Source organism: Macrotis lagotis, chromosome 3 (assembly GCF_037893015.1).
Source record: "Macrotis lagotis isolate mMagLag1 chromosome 3, bilby.v1.9.chrom.fasta, whole genome shotgun sequence".
NCBI classification, from domain to species: domain Eukaryota; kingdom Metazoa; phylum Chordata; class Mammalia; order Peramelemorphia; family Peramelidae; genus Macrotis; species Macrotis lagotis.
Window position 1 is genome coordinate 201,486,338 of NC_133660.1, and position 12,386 is coordinate 201,498,723.

Consider the following 12,386-nt stretch of genomic DNA (forward strand, 5'->3'; position numbering starts at 1 on the left):
TATCAGAAGGCAATTTTGCCCAGCTGCCTTTGATGTGTCTATGAAGTTAAATAAGGGTCCCACTTATTCTCCAAAGGGTGGATTTGGGAAGAAATGTTTACTTTAATCAGAATTAATTGAGATGAACCCCTACTGAACAATAATTTCAACCTCAGATTCCAGCTTTTAATGAGGGTTCCATAATGGTGGAGCGCCAATGGCAAGCCATTCATTCTACTTGCTATAAAAGCCAGAGTGAATAGATTACAAAGCCTCTAAGTACAGCTGAGGAAAGTCACCCACCTGCAAATCTGAGCTCCACGATAATGAATCCCCCTCTCCATAGAGCCATATTTCCCATCTGAACAAACCCTATTAACAAAACCAAGGAAGGAAAGAAGAAAATAGTCCTATTTCTTCAGCAATAATTATTACTCCTTTTGAGTTTTTTAAGGAAGATAAATCTTCACATATCTAAGTTCTGTCCTGAAGCTAACAGTCTTAAAATCTTCCTTAACTTTGGCTATTCTTAGATCATCTGGAAGTACCAGAGAAAAATAGTACTTCATACTTCTAGATAATTCCTCAAAAAAAAAAAAAAAACTTGGTCTTCATTTTTTTTAAACTCAAGACCTTTTCTTAAAAGAATATGAGTATTTTGTTTTCTACTTAATGCATGTGGATAAGAAAATTTCCAGATATCTCTTTGGTAATTCTTATATCTGGGGGACTACTAAAATTTTGTCATATTTAGGAGATATTCTCAGCTCAAATTCAATTCACTTTTATTACACATTTTTTATTTCCATGGCACTGGACTAGGCTCTAAGGACAGAGAAACAAAAATGAAACCATCTCTGATTGCAAGAAGCTTACATTCTACTTGAGTAACATCACAATGTACGACAGTTATGTGTTTCAGGTATCCAAATATTTCAACCTTCTTTGAAGGTCAACAAAGTGATAACTGAGAGGAGCAGGTAGACTGAAAAAGGATCTAACAGAATTAATATAACTTCAGATTGGGAAGGATCCACCAAGGTCCTCTCATTCCTTCAAAACGAAGCTACAAGATCTAGGCAAATTATGGGAGAGAAAATAATACACACATAAGTAACACTCTATGATTGACCAAGTGCTTTCCTAACAACTCTATAAGATAGTTAGCAAAAGCATCATTCCCAAGTTATGTGTTAGAAAACTGAGGTTCAATGTTTAAGTGATATATCATTTATCACTATCCATTGGGGCAAAATTCATACGCAGGTTTTATGGCCCCCAAGATCACATTGCCTCAGATGGTCTCTTCTCAAGGATTTCCAATACTGAGATGAGTAATACTTTCTAATCCATTTTATTTTGGGAGTGGCTCTAGTTGGAAGCTTTTATCTTCATGGAGTGATTTTAATATTTATTCTACCCATTGTTCCTATGTACAAATGTACTCTGTGACCAAGTAAAATAAAACCCATTATCTCTTCTATTGTAATACTTTCCATTATTGTAAGAAAGATATACCTCATCTCTAAGTCTTCTTTTTCTCAATCTACAAATCATAGTTTATTCAACCCTTCTTTCTTATATTTCCAGTGGTCCTACTTACAATTTTCTGACTCACACTTCAATTTTTTAACATTCTTTATCATATGATATCTCTACAAGGTAGTCTAAATACCCCAGGGAGTCCACATACATGCTTACAAACATGTTTCTGACATATTCTATTGGTGTAGACTAAGAGTATACAAGTGATTCTTTTTTTTAAGCAAGACATACTTTATTATCTAAAAATCTCCAACCAAGGGAAACTCCACAAAAAAGAGACAGAGACGGAAGGTAGCAGCATGGTGGGAGGGAAGTGAAGGTGTTTGCTAGATTAGGAAGAGTTTTAAAAGCAGGATGCAAGAGACAGCAGGGAGATCATGTCCTGCGTTCTGGGAGTCCAGAAGAATCACAGTATCACACAGTTTCCATGGAGACCAAGGAAAGGCTAGGGGATCTTGGTGGTTCTGTTTTCCTGGGAACTGGGGATGGCAAGGACAGAGCAACACTGGAGAACTCGTACTTGAGAGGGTTAGAATTCAGTCCCACACCAGAGGATTTTAGCATTTCCAGAGAAATAGCATAGATCTTTGTGGTGCCATTATCTAGAGGAAAGATACTAGAGCTCCATTACTCCTTATCCAAGGATATCTGGAAGACTTTGGATCAGTAGCAGCAGTAAACACCAGGAAGGGATATGGAGTCATCTTCTTGGTTCAGTTATCCAAGGGGTTTAAAAAAGAAAACCAAAAATCTCAAGACTGACAGGGTCACCTGTAGATTCGTCTTGAGAGGGAAGCAGAGGAAAGAGGACCTTCCTTACCTTAGGAAATCATTTGTTGACTTTCCTTTCCCTCTCCTTCCTTCCATATTCACAAATAATTCTTGGTTGGGTATTCAGAAGGACCTCGGGGTGGGGGGGGGCCCTGTAGGAGGAGCAGAAGCAGAGTATCGAGCCACATAATGGCTTGTACTCCTTGAGCTCCCTGAAGGGCAAGTGCAGCACAATAAGCCCCAACTAGTAGAAAAAGGCCTGCACCTGCCCAGTCTACATATAGGCTGTGCCCCAACTCCCGTTTTTGAGCCTCAGCTGCTGCAGGGTTGTAGAAGACCCTGATGATCACGTGGACTTTCCAGCATAGAGGGATCAGGAGCAGGATAGCTGAGATGATGAAAATGATCCTTGAAGTCAGCACTAGGTGAACCCTTGGTTCCTTGTCTTCAATACACGTAGTACACTTGCCCCCAGGAAGGTAGATCAGCAGGCCCACCAGACCCAATAGCAGAGTGATGACAGTAAGGGTTCTAGCAGCCTGCAGGTCTTGAGGCAGGGCCAGCATGGAATCATACACCTTACATTGCAACTGGTTGTTGCTTTGGACCACACAAGTCATCCAGAGGCCTTCCCATATCACCTGGGTCACCACAATGTTATTACCAATGAAAGCTGTGATTCTCCACATGGCACAGGACACTATAGATGCTACCCAGCCCAGTAATGAAAGAATCATGCCCAGGATCTGGGGGCTGGCAGAAGCCGTGATTGATGGCTTAGAGAAGACCTGCTTCAGAAAGAAACCAGAGCAGCCAGAGATCAGGGAAGAATATCTATACTAGCTATTCTTTAAGTTTTGAATCAACTAAAAATTCTCTATGAATCTATTTTCAGAGTTCTGTATTTGAACAATTAATGTTTTGCACTGGTTTGTAACTCTACATTTAGTGTTATCAGTGACATCTTACAGTTTCAACTCATTGCTCTAACTCAGAATTTATGCAACTATACTACTACATAGCCTTTTCATTCATAGCCTGTAGGAATATATTATGAGAGATTTTGTCAAATGTCTTTGTAAAATCTAAGTGTATCACGTCTGGGGCATTCCCTTGTCCTACCAATGTAGCAAAACTGTTTATAAAGAAAATTAAATCAGTCTGGCATTGTTCTTAATGGCTTAAAGTAATTATTATTTACCTTTCTAATAGTTCTTATAAGCAATCTACTTAATAATGCACTGTAGAATTTAGCCAGGAATGGAAGACAAACTGTTTATGAAAATTAACCACTTTCCTTTTAGAAAACTGGGATTCTACCTATACAACTTATATCATGTGATAATTTTTATTATTCATAATTTTTAATATTTTAATTATTATCTTTTAACCTTAAGTTATATTCATTTGGTAATGCAATCTCCTTTCTCCCTTATCCAAAGAGACATTCCATGATATAAAGATTAACAAGAAAGAAAGAAATTCAGGACAACCAACCTACATGTTAACTATATAGATGCTGTTTATCCTTTGTTTTTTAAGACTATGACATCAGGAAGGTGATGCCATGACATGCACATGAACTGTATTTGAGTGAGTAGTGTTGTACCAAGCCACCAAGTTCACCTTTCTACTCCAGAGACATATGTGTTCAGTGGCCAGATATGAATCAGGATGACTGGAAATAGCCTAGATGCGAGGCAATCATGGTTAAGTGACTTGCCCAAGTTCGCACAATATCTGCGGTCACATTTGAACTCAGATCCTCCTGACTTTAGGACAAGCACTCTACCCACTGCATCATTTAGCTGCCCTTAGGTTCAAAATATTGACCATGTAATACAATATAAATAACCCACATCCATAACCCTCTTTTCCACCTCTTCAGGGAATGGAGGGATGGTTTTTCAACTCTTCAACAAGACTGTATTTATGCATTATAATTTTACAATGCTTATTTTTGACTTGTCCTTTCTGTTTACAAAGTTATATTCACCAAATACATTATTGACTAATTCTATTCACTTTATTCTGCTTCAGGTCAAATATATCTTCTTGTTTCTCTGAATTCTTCATAGTCATCATTTTTCAGGACAATTATATTCTATCCATGTACCACAGTTTATCTGGCCATTAAATAATTAATGTAAACTGTTCTTAACTCTTTACTACCAAATAAATTTTCTTTCATAGCCTAACTATATTGATTTTATTTTAAAAAAAACTTATTTTCATGTAAACAGTTTTTAAAAAATTTAAATAATTCCTTTTATATTTTACTTGTACCTTTTGATAGATTTAAAATTCTACTCCAAGTGGCAGATATGTGTCACAATGGATGGAGCACTGACTGAGGAATCAATAGGACCTAAGTTCAAATCCAACCTCAGATAATCAGTGATCCTGAGCTTACCTCCAAATGCTTCCAAAAAATTCTCCTGAGCACAATTGATAGATATCTTCATTTAAAAACATGTTTCCTTTTATTATAAAACTGACTTAGTAATTGTATATGGTATAGGATGCTGGTTTAAACCTATTTTTTGTCAACCTATTTTCCAATTTTCTCTGAAGTTATTTTCAAAAGAAGAGTTCTCCAAGTAATTTGGTTTTGCATTTATAGCTTACTGGATTATTGAGTCTCAATTCTTTTCTAACTCTTAATTATCTAGTCTTCTACTGATCTACTTATCTATTTTTTAGTTTGTAAAACGAATTTTTTAATTGCTATTTTGTGATCCAGTTTGAGTTCTGGAATGCTATTCTCCCTGCATTCCTATTTGTTTTCTTTTCATCATTGTATTTGAGATTTTTTTAACCTTCTAGACCTCCAAATTAATTTTGTAATCATTTCATTTAGTTCTTTAAATCATTCCTTTTTTTATTTTATTGGCATAGAATTACATCTGTAAGCTAATTTAAAAAGAATAATGCTCAATCATGAGCAGAAATATACCTAAAATTATCTTTCATCCTTTATTTCTTTAGATAAGTTTTGTTATTATATTTTAATCATACAGTGAAGTAGATTGATTTCAAGATATTTTTATGAATTGTGTAGGTTTTTTATGTGGTTTGGTTTTTTTTTTTAGGATTTTGCAAGGTAAATGGTGTTAAGTGGCTTGCCCAAGGCCACACAGCTAGGTAATTATTAAGTGTCTGAGATCAGATTTGAACTCAGGTACTCCTGACTCCAGGGCCAGTGTTCTATCCACTGCAACACCTAGCTGCCCCATGTGTAGTTATTTTAAAAATGATTTTTTTCTATTACTTTCTCCCAAAGTTTGCTATTAATATGTTGAAATGATGATTTTGTTAATTTATTTTGAATTTTGCTACTTCAGTGAAAATATTTATTGTTTCAATTTCTTTTACTAACCCCTGAGATTTTTCTAACAAATTCTCATGTTTTCCTGCACATAGGAATAATTTTGTTTATTCTTTTGGACCATATCTCTAGTTCCTGAGTATCTTATCTCTTCTCTCCCATTTCCAAGACTTCCAAGGGTATTATCCCTCAGAAAAAAAAATATATTGATTCACTCATAAGGTATTATAGGATTTAGCCCATGGTATATTCTCTCAGTTCTTGGTTTTTAAACTAAAATTAAATCTTGGCCCCTTAGGTCCTTTTTTGGTAGCTTGATCCATCTTTGTTTTCTTTTATCCATCAGTTCAATTTCTTGGCAAAAGTAACAACAGACTTTGAACATGTGAAAATTTATTCCATTAATCTTTTTTTTCAATTATCTTAATCATCTTTCTTGTGTTTCTTCTTTGTGGTATTTGCATAACAAATAACTTTAGTGACCCTTCATTTTTGTCAGTTTTGGGTTTTTTTATTTGCTTTCAAGGTCTCACTTGATAATTGTTCATTTTTTTCATTATCTCCAAGTTTCCTTTCTTCTTTAAAACTTGATTCTATGACCTTATCACCTGACTATATTAAACTATTTCCTCACTAGTAGTTAGGTGATCCAGTAGATAGAGAGATGGTCAGTAAAACCTGTGTTCAAATTCTATCTCAGATGTTTGCTTCATGGCCCCAGGAAAGTCATTAAAGCTTGCTCAACTTCAGTTTTCTTATTTTTTAAATGGACATAGTGATATCACCTACCTCCTAGGACTGTTGTAAGGATCAAATGGGAAAACATATTTAAAGTGCTCTGCAAATCTTAAATCTATAAATCTACAAATCTTAAATCTGTAAATCCTAGATGCTATTATTATAGTTAATAATTGCTATCATAATTTAGCAGATATAATAACAGCAGGTAGCATTATTAATATTTTAAATTATAAAATTAATAATTATTATTATTCTTTCATCAGTCATATCTTTCTAACTTGTATCCTGCTGTCCTATTTTTCTCTTATTTTTCATTACCAGTTGTAAACAAAAATGAAGTGAACAAAGCTTTTCTTTGCCAGTTTCTTCTTTACCTTTTCCCTTGTTCACAAGAAATAATGTCCTTTCTTCTTCAGGTACTTAGTATCTTTATGTTCTCTTCCTACTCTCTATTACCAAAACCTTTTCTAGTAATTTCTCTGATATTTCTCATTTACACTTTAGCATGAATTTGTCACTGTGTTTCACTGAGTCTTATATGCATTTTTGAGATTTGTGAAAAAGATTTTGGCCATTAACAAAAGAAAATTGTTAAAGAGTAGCATGGGTGTTTCTTTGACCTTTGGAGTTTTTCCTGGTAACCTTGAGATCACTCCATATCTATGCCTATCATTTTTCCAGGTCTGACAATATAGTCTAAATTTCTACAGCTATAAGAATTCTTATGTATGATTACATATACATGCAATCTATGTTTACATATCTAATATACATGTATATGTGCATATATACATTCACACATATAGAATATTAAAAGAGGAAAAACAAAGCAAATAATATAAAATCAATAAATGAGCACAAAACCAACCTTAAAAAGGAAATATTTAAAATTAGAAGATAGATAAAATGAAAAACAACAAAACCTGTAGAAATGATAATCAAAACTGAAAGTTGATTCCTTTCTGACATATTTAGGATGATATTTTGAGTTGTAATTTTAACTCTTGCTTTTTGGAATGCACTATTACACCCTCTTCTTTGAATTATTTTGACTTTTGAGTATTCCTGGATTATTATAATTAATTGTCCTTAAGAGCAGAAGCTTCAGAGTGTCTTGTTTATTTTTTAATTTAAAGTATTAATTTTATTCTCTCATACAATGGAAGCATTGTTTGATTCTCTAGTGCCGACTCAAGAAATCAGAACTTTGTTTGTATCCTGATTCTTTTCCTGCATTTTATACTTATGGTATTAGGTTTATTTTTGCTTAGTTGTTTTTAATTTTATCATGTTATTAAGTATTATAGGCCTCTAAGAGACCTATAATGCCTAATATAGTTCTGTTTATTCAAATATTATTTTGTTTATTTAATAATATTCTGTTTATCTCCTATGTCAAAAGCTAAAAAACTAGTTGCTTTGGCTTCTATATTTCATGGGCTCTTTCAAAGTTGTTGCCTTTGTCTTCTGACAAATTTATTTTTTATTTCTATATTTTTTGTGTTCCATCTTTCATATATATTCTCTCTCTCTCTCTCTCTCTCTCTCTCTCTCTCTCTCTCTGTCTTTGTCTTTCTCTCTGCCTCAATATCTTTGGTAAAATTTTCATTGAATCTTCTAAATTATACAGACTGTTGCTCCTTTTTAATTCTTAATTGAATATTTTGATTTCTGACCTAATTCCATTCTTATGTATTATTTTAAAATGTTTTTTCTCTTTCAAAGCATTCTGGATTTTTCTACTATTATTCTGAGATCAGACAATTCCCTTTTTTGACTGGAGAATTTTGGTTTTTTTCTATTTAGCATATTATTTCTTTATAATGGGCTAGCTTTCTTTGACTTTTTCTTATTGTTTCTTCTGTCTTTGGAGATCTCTGTTCATTTCTTTTCAAATGAGTGAGGTTTTTAAGCAGGCTTCATCCCCCTGATCATTCTATTTTTCTCTCAAATCTCTGATCTTTTCTCCAGATTTCCCTTCTCTTTTCCCACTATTTCAGAGATTCCCCCAAAATCCATACAGCAACCTCTTTCAGATGGAGGGGAGTAGAGAAAGTAGAGCAAAGATCTCTTCTCATGATTTTTCCATGTACCAACAGTGACTTGAGATTCAAAATTGCAAGCTCCTTTAATACTCTATTTTGATTCTACATATTATTCATTAGAAAACAATCCAGTCATGGTGACTTGCACTCACTTTATGGACCTAGGTGTTCTATTTAACACAATTTTCATTTCCTAACATTTATATAGAATTCAATTCTACTATCATTTATATAGTAGCACTTACCATGCTAGGTGCTAGAGGAAAAAAAATAAGAAATCAAATTGTTCCTTCATCCAAGTATTGTATATTGGGGGGGGGAGTAATGATGAGAAGGGGAGGCATGACACATGTAGACAAAAATATTATATAAAACAGTACACACAAAATATTTATGAAAAAGATGAAATGGGCTTGTCTTTCTTTGAGAAGCTAGTCCACTCTTGTAGAGTGTCATCTCAAAATAAACTCTACCCCTATATCCTTCCTCACTGCTTAAAACCTCAAAGTTTGGGGTGTGATGACAGGAATTCCTAGAGCCAAGATGGCATCATGAAGGCAGGAATTCCCAGGAACTCATTCCCCCAAAAGCCTACAAAAGTCTTCAAATTATGACGCTAGCCAAAATCTAGAGGGGCAGAACACATACAGAAAGACTGAGTGATACAATTTCCCAGTCCAAGAAAACTTAGAAGATCTCCGGGGCAGGTCTGTTCCACTGGGACCAGGGTTGGGAAAAGCCACAGGACAGCTGCAGTGCAGCACAGCCAGACTGGATGCCTGGGTCCATGATGGAAGGGTTGGTTTAGTCATTGGGAACAGCCAGAAGGGGTGGTGAGAGAATCCTGCTGCACCAGCATGAGTGCAGAGAGGGGCTCCAACCTCAGAACAGCATTGTGGTGACAACTTGCAGTGAAAGTTGGCAGAGCTACCCAGCATGTCTAGATCTCTCAGTCGATAGATGGCAAGGGGGTTAGGGAGACTGAAGAAATCTCTCTGCTCTTCCCCAGGGAAGGACTCTGCTGTTTGTCCTCACTCAGATCCAGGTTGCAGTTTGGCTTCCACAGTACCATAGCTGAGCAGCAACCCTCCTCACAGCTCCAGGGCAGAAGGGAGAGCCTGAAGCCTCTCAAAAAACCTTGGAGGAATTAAGATCCTTGTGGATTGTCCCCCCCCAAAAAAATCCCAAAGCCTTGGAAGTGTGTTAAATCAGTCAGGCTGAGGAAATGAGCAAACAACAGAAAAAGAAGAACTGGACCATAGAAAATTACTTTGGTCCAATGGAGGACCAAAATATATACCCAGAAGATGACAAAAATCAAAGCTTCTGTATCTAAAACCTTCAAGAGCAATATAAAATAGTCTCAGGCTAGAGGAGGTAAAGGAGGTAGAGGAAAAATTGGACGAAAAATTAGAGCAATGCAAATAAATCATGAAATCCAAGTCAGTAACTTGGTGAGAGAAATACAAAAAAATACTGAAGAAAATAATATGTTAAAAACCAGTTTAGGACAAATGGAAAAAAAGCAACACAAAAGGTGAATGAAATGAAGAATGCCTTAAAAAGCAGAATTATCCAGCTGGAAAAGAAGATTTAAAGCTCTCTGAAGAAAATAACTCCTTCAAATGCATAATGGAACTAAAGGAAGCGGATGACTTTGCTAGAACCCAGGAAAAAATATAAAACTGTACCCCCCCCCCAAAATTAGAAGAAAATGTGAAATATCTTATTGAAAAAAAAAAACTGATCTTGAAAACAGATCCAGAAGTGATGATTTAAAAATTATTGGGCTACCTGAAAGTCATGACCAGGAAAACAGTCTAGATTTCATTTTTCAAGAAATAATACAGCAAAATTGCCCTGAGATCTTAGAAACAGAGAGTAAAAATAGAAATTGAGGGAATTCACTGACCAACTCCTGAAAGAGATCCCAAAAGAAAAACTCCCAGGAATATTATAGCCAAACTCCAGAATTCCCAAGGCAAAGAGAAAATACTAAAAGCTTCCAGGAACAAGCAATTCTGGATTACACATGATCTGGCAGCATCTACATTGAGGGCTTGTAGGGCTGGGAATATGATTTTCCAGAAGGCAAAAGATCTTGGTTTACAATCGAGAATCAACCACCTAGCAAAAATGAACATCCTCTTTCAGGAGAAAAGATGGACTTTCAGTGAAACAGGGGACTTTCGAACTTTCCTATTGAAACAACCAGAGCTGAACAGAAAGTTTGATCTCCAAGTACAGGACTCAGGTAAAACACAGAGAGGGCAGATAAGAAGGACTAATTATGAAGAACTTAATGATGCTGAACTGTTTGTATTTCTGCATGGGAAGAAGATACTGATAACTCATGTGAACTTTTTCATTCATAAGAGCAGTTAGAAAGGGCGTATATAAATAAGGCACAAGAAAGAGCTGAATGTGATGGTATAATATAGTAAAAAGATAGAGTCAATGAGTGATAAAGAAAAGTACTGGGAGGAAAGGAAAGGAGAGGAAGAAGGGGCTAAGATATTTCACATAGGAGTCAAGAAGAAGGTTTTACAATGGAATGGGGGAAGGTGAGGGGGAATGAGCCATCAGAAATGGCTCAGAGAGGAAAAAACATACACACTTAATCGGGTATAGAAATCTATCTTACCCTAGAGAAAAATGAGATGAAAGAGGTGAGATAAGGAGGAAAGCGGGGAGGGAAGGGGGGGGATATGTGATAGAAGAGAGGAAAGATTGTGGGAGAGGGTACTCAGATATAATACACTTCTGAATAGGGACAGGGTGAAAGGAGAGAGAGAGAGAGAGAGAGAGAGAGAGAGAGAGAGAGAGAGAGAGAGAGAGAGAGAGAGAGAGAATAGAAAAAATGGGAGTGGAAAGGAATAGGGTTGAAGTAAATATAGCTAGTGATAGCAACTGTGGGAAAAATGCTGAAGCAACTTCTTTGGTGGACTTATGCTAAAAAGAGGCAACTCATCCCAGAGACAGAGCTGTTGGAATCTGAACACAGACTGAAGTATATTTTTTTTCTCTCTCACTATTCTTGAGGTTTCTCACCCTTTTCAGGGTAGGGGGGATTATGATTACTTTCACAAGATTATTGCAACAATATAAAATAAATATGTAAATTAATAAATTTTAAAAAAGAAATCCTAGGGGTGGCTAGGTGGCGTAGTGGATAAAGCACCGTCCCTGGAGTCAGGAGTACCTGGGTTCAAATCTGGTCTCAGACACTTAATACTTACCTAGCTGTGTGGCCTTGGGCAAGCCATTTAACCCCGTTTGCCTTGCAAAAACCTAAAAATAAATCCTTCAAAATAAAAAAAAAGCCTCATAGCTTATTCCCCAGCTGACAAATGGTCAAAGAATATGCAAAAACAATTTGAGGATGAGGAAATCAAAGCTATCTATAGTCATATGAAAAATTGCTCTAAATCATTTCTGATTAGAGAAATGCAAATTAAAGCATCTCTGAAGTACCACCACACAACTCTCAGAGTGGTCAATATGACCAGAAGATTCAATGATCAGTGTTGGAAGGGATATGGGAAATCTGGGACACTAATACACTGTTGGTGGAGCTGTGAACTCATCCAGCCTTTCTGGAGAGCAATTTGGAATTATGCCCAAAGAGCAACAAAAATGTGCATTCCCTTTGAACCAGCAATACCAATACTGGGTCTCTACCTGAAGAGATCATGAAAAAGGGTAAAATTATCACTTGTACAAAAATATTCATAGCAGCTCTGTTTGAGGTAGCAGAAAACTGGAAATAGAGGGGATGTCTGTCAATTGGGGAATGGATGAACAAATTATGGTATATGTATGAGTTATAATACTATTGTTTTATTAGAAATCGGGGGGGGGGAGATGGGACTTGCATGAATTGATGCTGAGTGAGATGAGCAGAACTAGAAGAACATTGTATACCCTAACAGCAACATGGGGATGATGATCAACCTTAAGGCACTTGCTCATTCATC

At 35.8% G+C, this 12,386-nt stretch overlaps 1 pseudogene; it reads right to left on the reverse strand.

The window, feature by feature from the left end:
• Positions 1-2,393: 2,393 nt before the first annotated feature.
• Positions 2,394-9,347, reverse strand: LOC141519298 (claudin-6-like; annotated as a pseudogene).
• Between the last annotated feature and the right edge of the window lie 3,039 nt (positions 9,348-12,386).